We start from the raw sequence: 8912 nt of genomic DNA on the forward strand, positions 1-8912 counted from the left end.
CATCTCTGCTCTGGCACTGTCTCTTCTTGACTTTTTCTGTTACTGTTGAAAAGTGAAGTGATTCACTTTGAATCCCCTTATAGGTCCCCCCAGTGCCAAGCATTTCTTACGCACACAGTAGCATTTAATGGCAGGAGGAACGATCCTGCTTTTGGGCGCATTTTTGGTCAGCTGCAAGTTTGGGAAGATCCAAAAAAAGAAGGGAATTGCGTGCAGCATAGTTGTGCACACAGAATGGTCAAGTGGTTTGAAAAGGATCAATGAAGGGAGGCTTGTAAAACGATATGAGAGAAGATGAAAGGGATTTGGGATGAAGGTAGCGAGAAGGTGGCAGCGATTATTTAGTGATTTGCATAACAAACTTGAACATGGGAGGAAAGGGAAGGAAGCAATGGGGGGACATTTAAGTTGTAGAATGAACAAACTGATGAAACTTTAGCGCTGGAAAAGATTTACATCAGAGGAAAAGAAGAAATTTAAGATCGATGGCATGAGTCTATGCTCGAAGCAAACACAGAAACAGGAAGAAAGAGAGAAACATCGAGATATAGCATAGGAAAATAATGTTTAAAATAACTAATAGATTGTAAATAAATTTAAGTGCAAAATGGCGCGAAAGAATTTGTGAAGCGGGACACGAGACCGGGCCCCAAACGAGGCGTACATCAATGGCGGGGCGAAAAAATCCGAGGCGAACAGAAACGGAAAACGAATGAACGATCGTCGAGACGATCGCCAGCTAACGTCAGCGTTCAGCGCGATGGAGAGGCAATGAGGCTACAAATTACTTATTTTCGCATTTGTTAAATTACACTCGACTGTCGAATGAGTTGAGCAAACAGAAATGGCGGACGACAAAGCCCACTGACCGCTGTCGCCCCCCCTGTTTCGGTAGCAGCCAGCCACCCACCTGCTGATTTTGATTGAGAAGGTGTGTCGATACATATGTATATGAATATGTATACATATATGTACATATGTGTGTATGTACTCACTTTGAGGGTGTTGTTTTCTTTTGTCTGGAGCTGCTCCCGGTGTTGCTTTCTTTTGTGCTTCATTCGGAATTTTACGCGTACACGGATTCCTATACGGAATCAAATGCGGATTATAATTGCGCATGCGGAACTCGGTGAAAAAGTCTCGGGAGTGGGATTGCTGCGGATTTGGGGATTGGCTCTTATTTCTTTTGACAACTTATTTGAGCCGAAACCACTTTGAATGAGTAATCATCGTCGAACGTCAGTCGTCAGTGGATGAATAAGGTTGTACATCACTTGTGCAAATACCCGATGAAACATTGAGGATAAATGCAGACACAAATTAGCAATTATAATCTTGTTTATCTTTTGGAGGATTATATTGGAATATTTCAAGTAAATTTGACACAAACAGACAGAGAAACCCTCAAAAGATGTTCCTGCCAAAAACGTTGCTACCTGAGGCCATGATGACCGCAACACCGCCTTTAAAAAAGGAACCAGAGAGCCAGAGATATACAAAGAGGGAGAAAGTCATAGCCAGTCAAAGTCCTTGAACTGTTCTTTATGCCAAAAATAAAACCCTGCCAAAATATGCGCGTGTCTTTCTCGCTTCTTTCGGTCTCTAAATGGACAATGGAACGGACTCTGGGTCATGGTTAGCGTCCTGGTTCGTACCTGGATCGCATGACAAGATGTTGCATAATTTTTCGTGGCAAACTGTGATCCGTGGAAAATGCGCCTTCCTTGTAAAGACCCAACCATCCATCATCTTTATGAGTCCTGGCACAAACAAGCGTAAAAAATTGTGTTTATTTTTTTGGGAATTCATTTTTTTGGTTTGACAGGACCATAAACAGATTTTCCACACTTGAGGAAATGAGCAGAGGAAATGCCATTAAGCTGAAGAGATTTGTTCTTTGATTCGGGTTTGTGTTCTCATTTTTAGATGCTAAAGTGGATCAGTAGTTCCGTTCTGTTGCATAAGTTTCTAAGTGGGTCAGTGCACATCCTTTTCCGCGTCCTGTGCGCTTTTCCAGGTCATCGTTTCCGTTCAAATGGCAATCGAAGTGATCTTCTATCAATGAAAAGAGCACCGCAAGACACTCACAGAAAAGGCTCCTTGATGAACCCACAACACTGACACTTCCCTTCCCCTTGCCCTTGCCCTTAGTTTTCCTTTCGGTATTTTCTCTATTATCCTAAATCTAAAATTACATAATTATTGGGTAGCGCATCTCAGCCATAAAGGAAACCCTTAAAAAACGAAGGAACGAACGCACACATAAAAAACTCGAGAATTTTCGCGCGGAATGGGAAAATGCATTGTTCCAACCCCCATCGAAATGGAAAACCTCGACAGATGCGAGGGGATTGATTCACTGATTATTATCATCATCAGAATCGGGGGATCCTTCTACCTTATATCTCTCATCCTTGTACGAGTAACTGTGAACGCTTTTGATTTCGTCAGGTGTGAGTCGCTAGAGACAGGCTCCTTGCTGCTGCTGCTAGGGGTAGGATATCCTTTTGTTGCGTGTTTACTGTTACTTCATGCGGCAGCCTGTGGCAATTACGACTTGGATGCGTGGATTCGTGGATCCGTGGATCGTGGGAGCGCTCTTCTTACAGGATATCACCAGATACCCCAAGAAGTGCTTACGATTCCGCTCTAACGGTTCATAATTATGCAAGTGGCGTGTCACTCTCACAGATACAGATACAGATACATGAACATACACACAGATACGAATCGTATTTCGCATATGCTCCCGATCATCAATCAGCATTAGGTCCACAAACGGAAAACAAGAGCGACAACAGCTTAAGAGTTCATTGTAACAATTTTTTGAAACTTTTTCGATGCCAGCGGCGGTATCGGTAGCAGCAGAACGGAATCGGTCAGTAAACAACTTTGAAGAGATACAAAGATACAAAACAGAAATACAAAGATACAAAGATATGTACTCGCACAATGGCCAGACAATGCAGAGCAAATTATACACTACCAACAATGGCCCATAACAATGAGAGATCTAAACAGATGAAGATCTTAAGTCAAGTGGGATATCTGCATAATTTCTAATTGTTTTGTGGGATACGAAACGATACGTTCGGCGACATTAGAAAGATTATATTAGCAGGGAAAAGAAAGGAACCAGGAGTGTTGTGTGAAGTAATAAAGGAACAGGAAAGTGATCTAAGAAATAAGAAAGGAAATGGGAAGTGATCCTTGCATGTCTTTGTCACTTTTCGATTGGATTAAAAGAGAAGAATGGTTTGAAAGTATTAGCATAAAGCAGGTAGAACACATGTGTATCGATATGATCGATCATATTTGAATTATGTCTCCGGTTCTTCCCTTTAATAATTCTGCTAACTTTTCCAAATCAAAGTTCCTCTCCCAGCGTTTACCGTTGGCATGCGGCATGGCAGAAGTAAACTCTCGTACAAGATTTAATTGGTATTAAGTAAAATGTAGAACATTTCAAGAATTGTTGTCTATTGTCTGCTTTTTGCTGCCTCTGCTTTGCGTTTAGCTTTGCTTTCTGCTGGAGTTCTGCCTTTCGGCTGCTGCTGCTTCGTGGAGTAATCATAATCATGCCTGTCCCCCGCTCCCAGAGCAGAGACAGCGCAGCAGCAAAGATCTGGCGTAGGCTGCAGGAAGAAGTGTAATGCCAGAGGGGGGTGGAGCAGAGTGTATGTGTGGGGGGATTGACACAAACACTTGAAGTCGGAGAAAGAGAGACAGAGAGAGAGAGAGAGAGAGAGATAGGTAGCTGGAGCTTGATTCACGATTCTTTCCACTTCCATCCCACTTCTTTCTTCAGCTTGTTCTGCGCTCTCTTCCCCTTTTCTTCCTCTGGCCACAGCTTGTTCTTCCCCTTTCTTCTGCCTTCTTCCTCTGTCGTTTTCCCCTCCCCTTCCATCTGGTTCGCGATTTGCGAATGTGCCCCACGTACACACGTATTTATGTTAACAGTTAGCTTTGCCTTTGTGTGCGCTGCTGCTGCCGCCGCTGTTGCTGCTTGCTGCTGCTGCCGCTGCTGTTTCTGTCGGTCGGTCATTGGCTTAGCACACATTTTTCATTTCGTTGCGGAAAAAGAGTGAATTCCTTCGCGGCAATCGCGGGCTCCAAGACCAAGACCTGGCCAAGAGCAGAGCTGCCAGAGTTGGCCGAGTCGCGGAGTCGCGGGAAGTGGCTTATTGATTCTCACAGTCTTCGATGTCAGTCTTCGGCGGGTGTTTTTTGCTGAAAATGCGAACCTTGAGATACTTTCTGGAAGGAAAGGCTTGAGAGAATCGTATGAGAATTTTTATTTTAATCTGGCGTTTTTCTCCTGTTTAAGGAAATGTTTCATATTCTGGGAGGAATTTATGGGTTGAGCATCGTTGATGGTCACTACGAATACGGGTTTCCTTTGAAGATAAATATAAATAAAAATCGATTTCCAAAGTTTCCTTAAAGTTATTTTGAAATATATTTGAAGATCAAGCGGGGCTCCTTCCTCTTTAGATTCCCATCATGGAACCCGCTTTTGCTTCCTGTCTGCTGTGATGGACGGACACTTGTTGGCATTCACCGACCAACCCGAGCATCAGTCCCAGTCCAAGTCCAATCAAAGTCCATTCCGGAGAGTGCAATGATTCTGGAGAGACAGCCAGCAATTTGACCTGTACAGGTGTCTATTGCTACGACAAACAGACGCACGGACACAGTCTGGCGGGTAAACAGAGAAAAGCATTCACTTTGTCGCCGTCTCCGTCGCCGTCTCCGTCTCCGTTTCTGATTCTTCAGTGGAAGTCTCCCGTGCCGTCTCCCGTTGGCCGGTTGCCATTCCAGCCTCTGACGAATGGCAAGTTCATTGCTCCTAACCTAATTTTTCAAACATAATCATGAAGTAAATCAGGTTTGGCACATAGATAACAACAGCAACAGGCAACAGTCAGCCAGAGAGACGGAGACTGTGGCGGAGACTGAAGCTGTGGCTGTGGCTGTGGCAGAAGCTGAGACAGAGTCTCAGCCAAGTGGCAGGCAGAGTCTATCAATGAGTATCTGTGTCTGTCTGCATCTATGTTTCTGTGTGTATGTGTGTGGAGCGGTGAGAGCTTTTACCGCAAAATTCGCGCGTGTGTTTAACACCTTTCGCGGCCGCCCCCTTACTCTCTGGAGCAGCCGCCTCTCGACGAACAGTTAAATAGTTGGAGTTCGGTTTGGTTCTGTTCTGCTCTGCTCTGGCGAGGGCTCAGAGTCAAGTTCTCACAGGGGCAGAGGCAATGGCAGAGGCGGAGGCCGAGATCGGTAGCAGAGTGGCAGCTGCAACACATAATCAACAGCAACTGCTGAACTACTTACCCACTGGGGAGGCCAAAAAGTGGCGGTAATTGATGGCCAGATCTGAGATTGTTGTGGCAGCGGCTGCTGCAGCTGACAACAAGTGGCAATGCCAGCTACAACCACGAGTACTGTGGCAAGCTGCTTAATTTGTTGAGTGACCAGCCTCGTACAAACAAACAATCAGATTCTTTAACAAGATTTGGGTTAAGATTGATTTCGGGGCTGTTTGACTCAAGTCTACATCAAGGATCAATCCTTGGTTAGACATTCGAAAGAACTTTGAGGGTTCAAAACCTTTGGATTGAAGATGGATTGAAGAGATTTGGTTTATGCATAGGAGAAATGATCAGCAGCTGAAGCAGCAATTAAAGATATTAATTGTTGAACTTTTAAGGCAGGGAGTTCTTTTCGCATCTGAAATTTGTTCTATTCATAGTCAAGACAGTCACCAGTTGGCAACTAAGTTTACAACAGTTAAAAATAATTACCAACAATTAGGTAGAGATAATTATCATTAAAAGCCCGCCAAATGCAAATCAAATTGAAGTTACGCCACCCTCAGAGCATTGTCCAATTATTCTTCAATACTTTGATCAGACAATTTCCACCCAAAATTTGATTGCGTGCAAATGAAGCATACATTTACTCGTAAATTAACTAGTCATTTTCTTGTGGTGTCATGCAAAATAATTTAAGAATTATGATTGCCTAATCCCCCCTGTAATCAATCACGCCGCCACACCACTCCACACACAAAAGACAAAAGACTCAGGCGACAAACTTGAGGCGAAACGCAAAGAGAAAAAGACAACGAAACTGAAAATCCATAAATAAAATCGCAAAAAATCACTCTTAAGGGGCAGAATTTCTTTTTGGCTTAAAAATGAAACAAAGAACAAGCTAAAATGTAATAAATAAAAAATACATTTAAAGAAGTATATTCAAAGAGGGGACTGGGATTGCCTTTTCATTTCAACCATCATTTATTTATTTATTTGGAAGTGTATGGGCCAGCAGCCTCTTTGACTCTTTTGCTGGTGCTGGTGCTGCTGGTGGTTGTGGCCTGGCCAATGAACTCCAGCAATGAAAACGAAATGTATAAAAAACGAAAACAACAAGAACTCAAAAGCAGCCACGAAGAAGAACCAACAAAAGCAGAACCACGGCGGCGGCAGAGCCCAAAAAAAGAGATACAACCGAAATGTTGGTTCTTTTTCCCTTTTTCTTTTGGTTTTTGGTGTTTTTTTTGGTAAGAAGTCAATGAACTTGTTCGGCCGGTGCGTGTGTGCGTGAGCTTGAAATAAACTTGGCTAACCGAAAAAAAAAACGAAATGAAATGTAAAGAAAAGAAATGATTGTAGCGCCCAAAAGAAGAAAAAAATGTGAGAGAGCCAGCAGAAAGAGCCATCAAAAGCGGCCAAAACGCGGGCTCTGTCACTGGCACCGGTACTGGCTGTGGCTCTGGCTCTGACTCTGCTTGGATGATGAGTTGGCCAAGACAACATTAAGCCGGGCCGGGGGACAGCTGTGTGTGGATGCCGGCTTTTTGGGCCCCTGCGTAGGCCCCCATATCGTATCCCGTGTGTGTCTGTGCCGGTGTTTGGGTGTTAAATAATACAGAGGCACCAAAAACAAATTTTGTGCGTTTTTGGCCAGGCCTAAAACGCACTTGCTGTTGACTGTCTCTTCTGCTTTCGGCCTAAACGACTCTATATTTATTTAAAAATTATGCTTACCCTTTTTTCATCCACATTTACTTTCCATTATGGTCGAACTTTTTGGGGGAAAGATATTGTGATATGGAACTTGTTATGGATGAGCATGGGGAATTTTTGAGACGCAAAAACACTTTTATTTATTCTGAAAGTTCTCTCCTTTCGTGATTAGAAACGATGATATAATAAATGGCATAACTATGCTCGTGTGTCAGTTCTATTTGGAGATCCCTCTGAAACTGTAGAAGTTCTTTCTTCTTCCAGACAGGCCATGAGCGATCATTACAAAAACTATTGTCATCCAACACTTTTTATTGATTCCTTCATCTTGAAAGTTCTTGCCCATCTTTGGATAGTTTCAAATGACTGATGATTGAATAAATTCTAACGAAAATTTCCATAAAACACTTTTATTTATACTTTCAAGTTCTTTCCTTTCTTGGACAGCAGCGCTGATGGTTTAATGATGATATATTAAATATTAAAATTATGCTCATGCCCGTGTGGTATTTAAGAATTTATTGACCCCATCGCTCGGAGTTTTTGCTTTCAGCCGCAAGAACCAACCACCAGAAAAAAAGATTGGGTTCTAATGACCGAAAACAAAAAGTTCTAATCCCAGTTGCTACAACGTTTCTTTCGTTTGAATTTTTTGGCATTGTAAGAGAACTCCGCCGTTGAATGCTTCAATTGTTATTTATAGCGAATGATGGCAGTGCCAAACGGAGTGTGGCCAAAGCTAATGAGCATCTGTGTGTCCGTCTTTAGGCCTTTTTTTAGGCCCCAAAACGGATGCGGATTCGCACAGAGCCCTCGCCACTCCAATCCACTCTATCTATAGCCTTTGTCTTTAAGCCTCTAGCTCTTTGGCCACCCTTTGTCTTTCCCTCTCAAGCGTAAAGTTCAAGGTTAAATTGGAGTCGTATCTTGTTATTGATTGCCTCCCCCCCTGCTGCCACCATGTGCTCATGTTAATTACATTTTAGTTATGTAAATGCTCGTTTTTCAATTAGTTTTCGTTAATGTCTTTTGTGCCGCGCGCATATTACCATGATTTGGCATTTACTATCCAATATCCAATAGATTGTATTCCTATTCCTATTTCTATTTGTATTTACATTTGTGTGTGTTTCTTTGCAGGTTTGTATGACCATTGGGGATTGGGAATTAGTGGATGGATTGTTGGGTAAGTGCTTTACACATTATTTATAGCGCAACTTTATTGATTCCGATTAGATCATGAATCGGATGTGAGTCACTGCATGACTAGCAAATGTTTCTCGCTTTTTTGGCGATTTGTTTGAAGTTAAGCTTTTACTTTTACGGCAGACACATGAACTTTGGAGTTGGGTAAATAATTGAGATAAGTTATTGAGTCATAGATTAATTTTAAAGGCTTAAGTTTGGATTATATAAAGTCAGCCATAGAATCGACTATAAGTTTGAGTGAATGAGGATTTAAACAAGAATATAAATAAGGACACAAACACATGAACCCTTCGTAGTAACATGGAACAAAAAGCTTGTAAATCTCGCATTGTTGTCCTGTCACTTCCCCTTTTTAAGCGGGAAAATTGTTCGGATGCAATCATATAGCCTAATGAAATTTGATATGCCAAAAAAAAATAAAAATAACAAACCAATTACATGCAACAGTCGCGCGTTGCCACTGACCACCGACCACCGACCACTCTGGCTTCTGGCCAAGAGAGTGAAAGAGTGAGAGAGAGAGAGCGGTCAGCAGGAGAGTGTGGAGTGCTTTTGTAAACGGGTTAAGAGAATCGAGAACAAGTGGCCGGCCGATCGGTGTGTGCGGGTCGGGTCGTTCGGTTGCGCTTGGCTTGCGCAGAATTCTAAACTTGTTAGAAGAGTCCGTCCGAG

This window comes from Drosophila subobscura, chromosome J, assembly GCF_008121235.1.
Source record: "Drosophila subobscura isolate 14011-0131.10 chromosome J, UCBerk_Dsub_1.0, whole genome shotgun sequence".
Classification (NCBI taxonomy): Eukaryota; Metazoa; Arthropoda; class Insecta; order Diptera; family Drosophilidae; genus Drosophila; species Drosophila subobscura.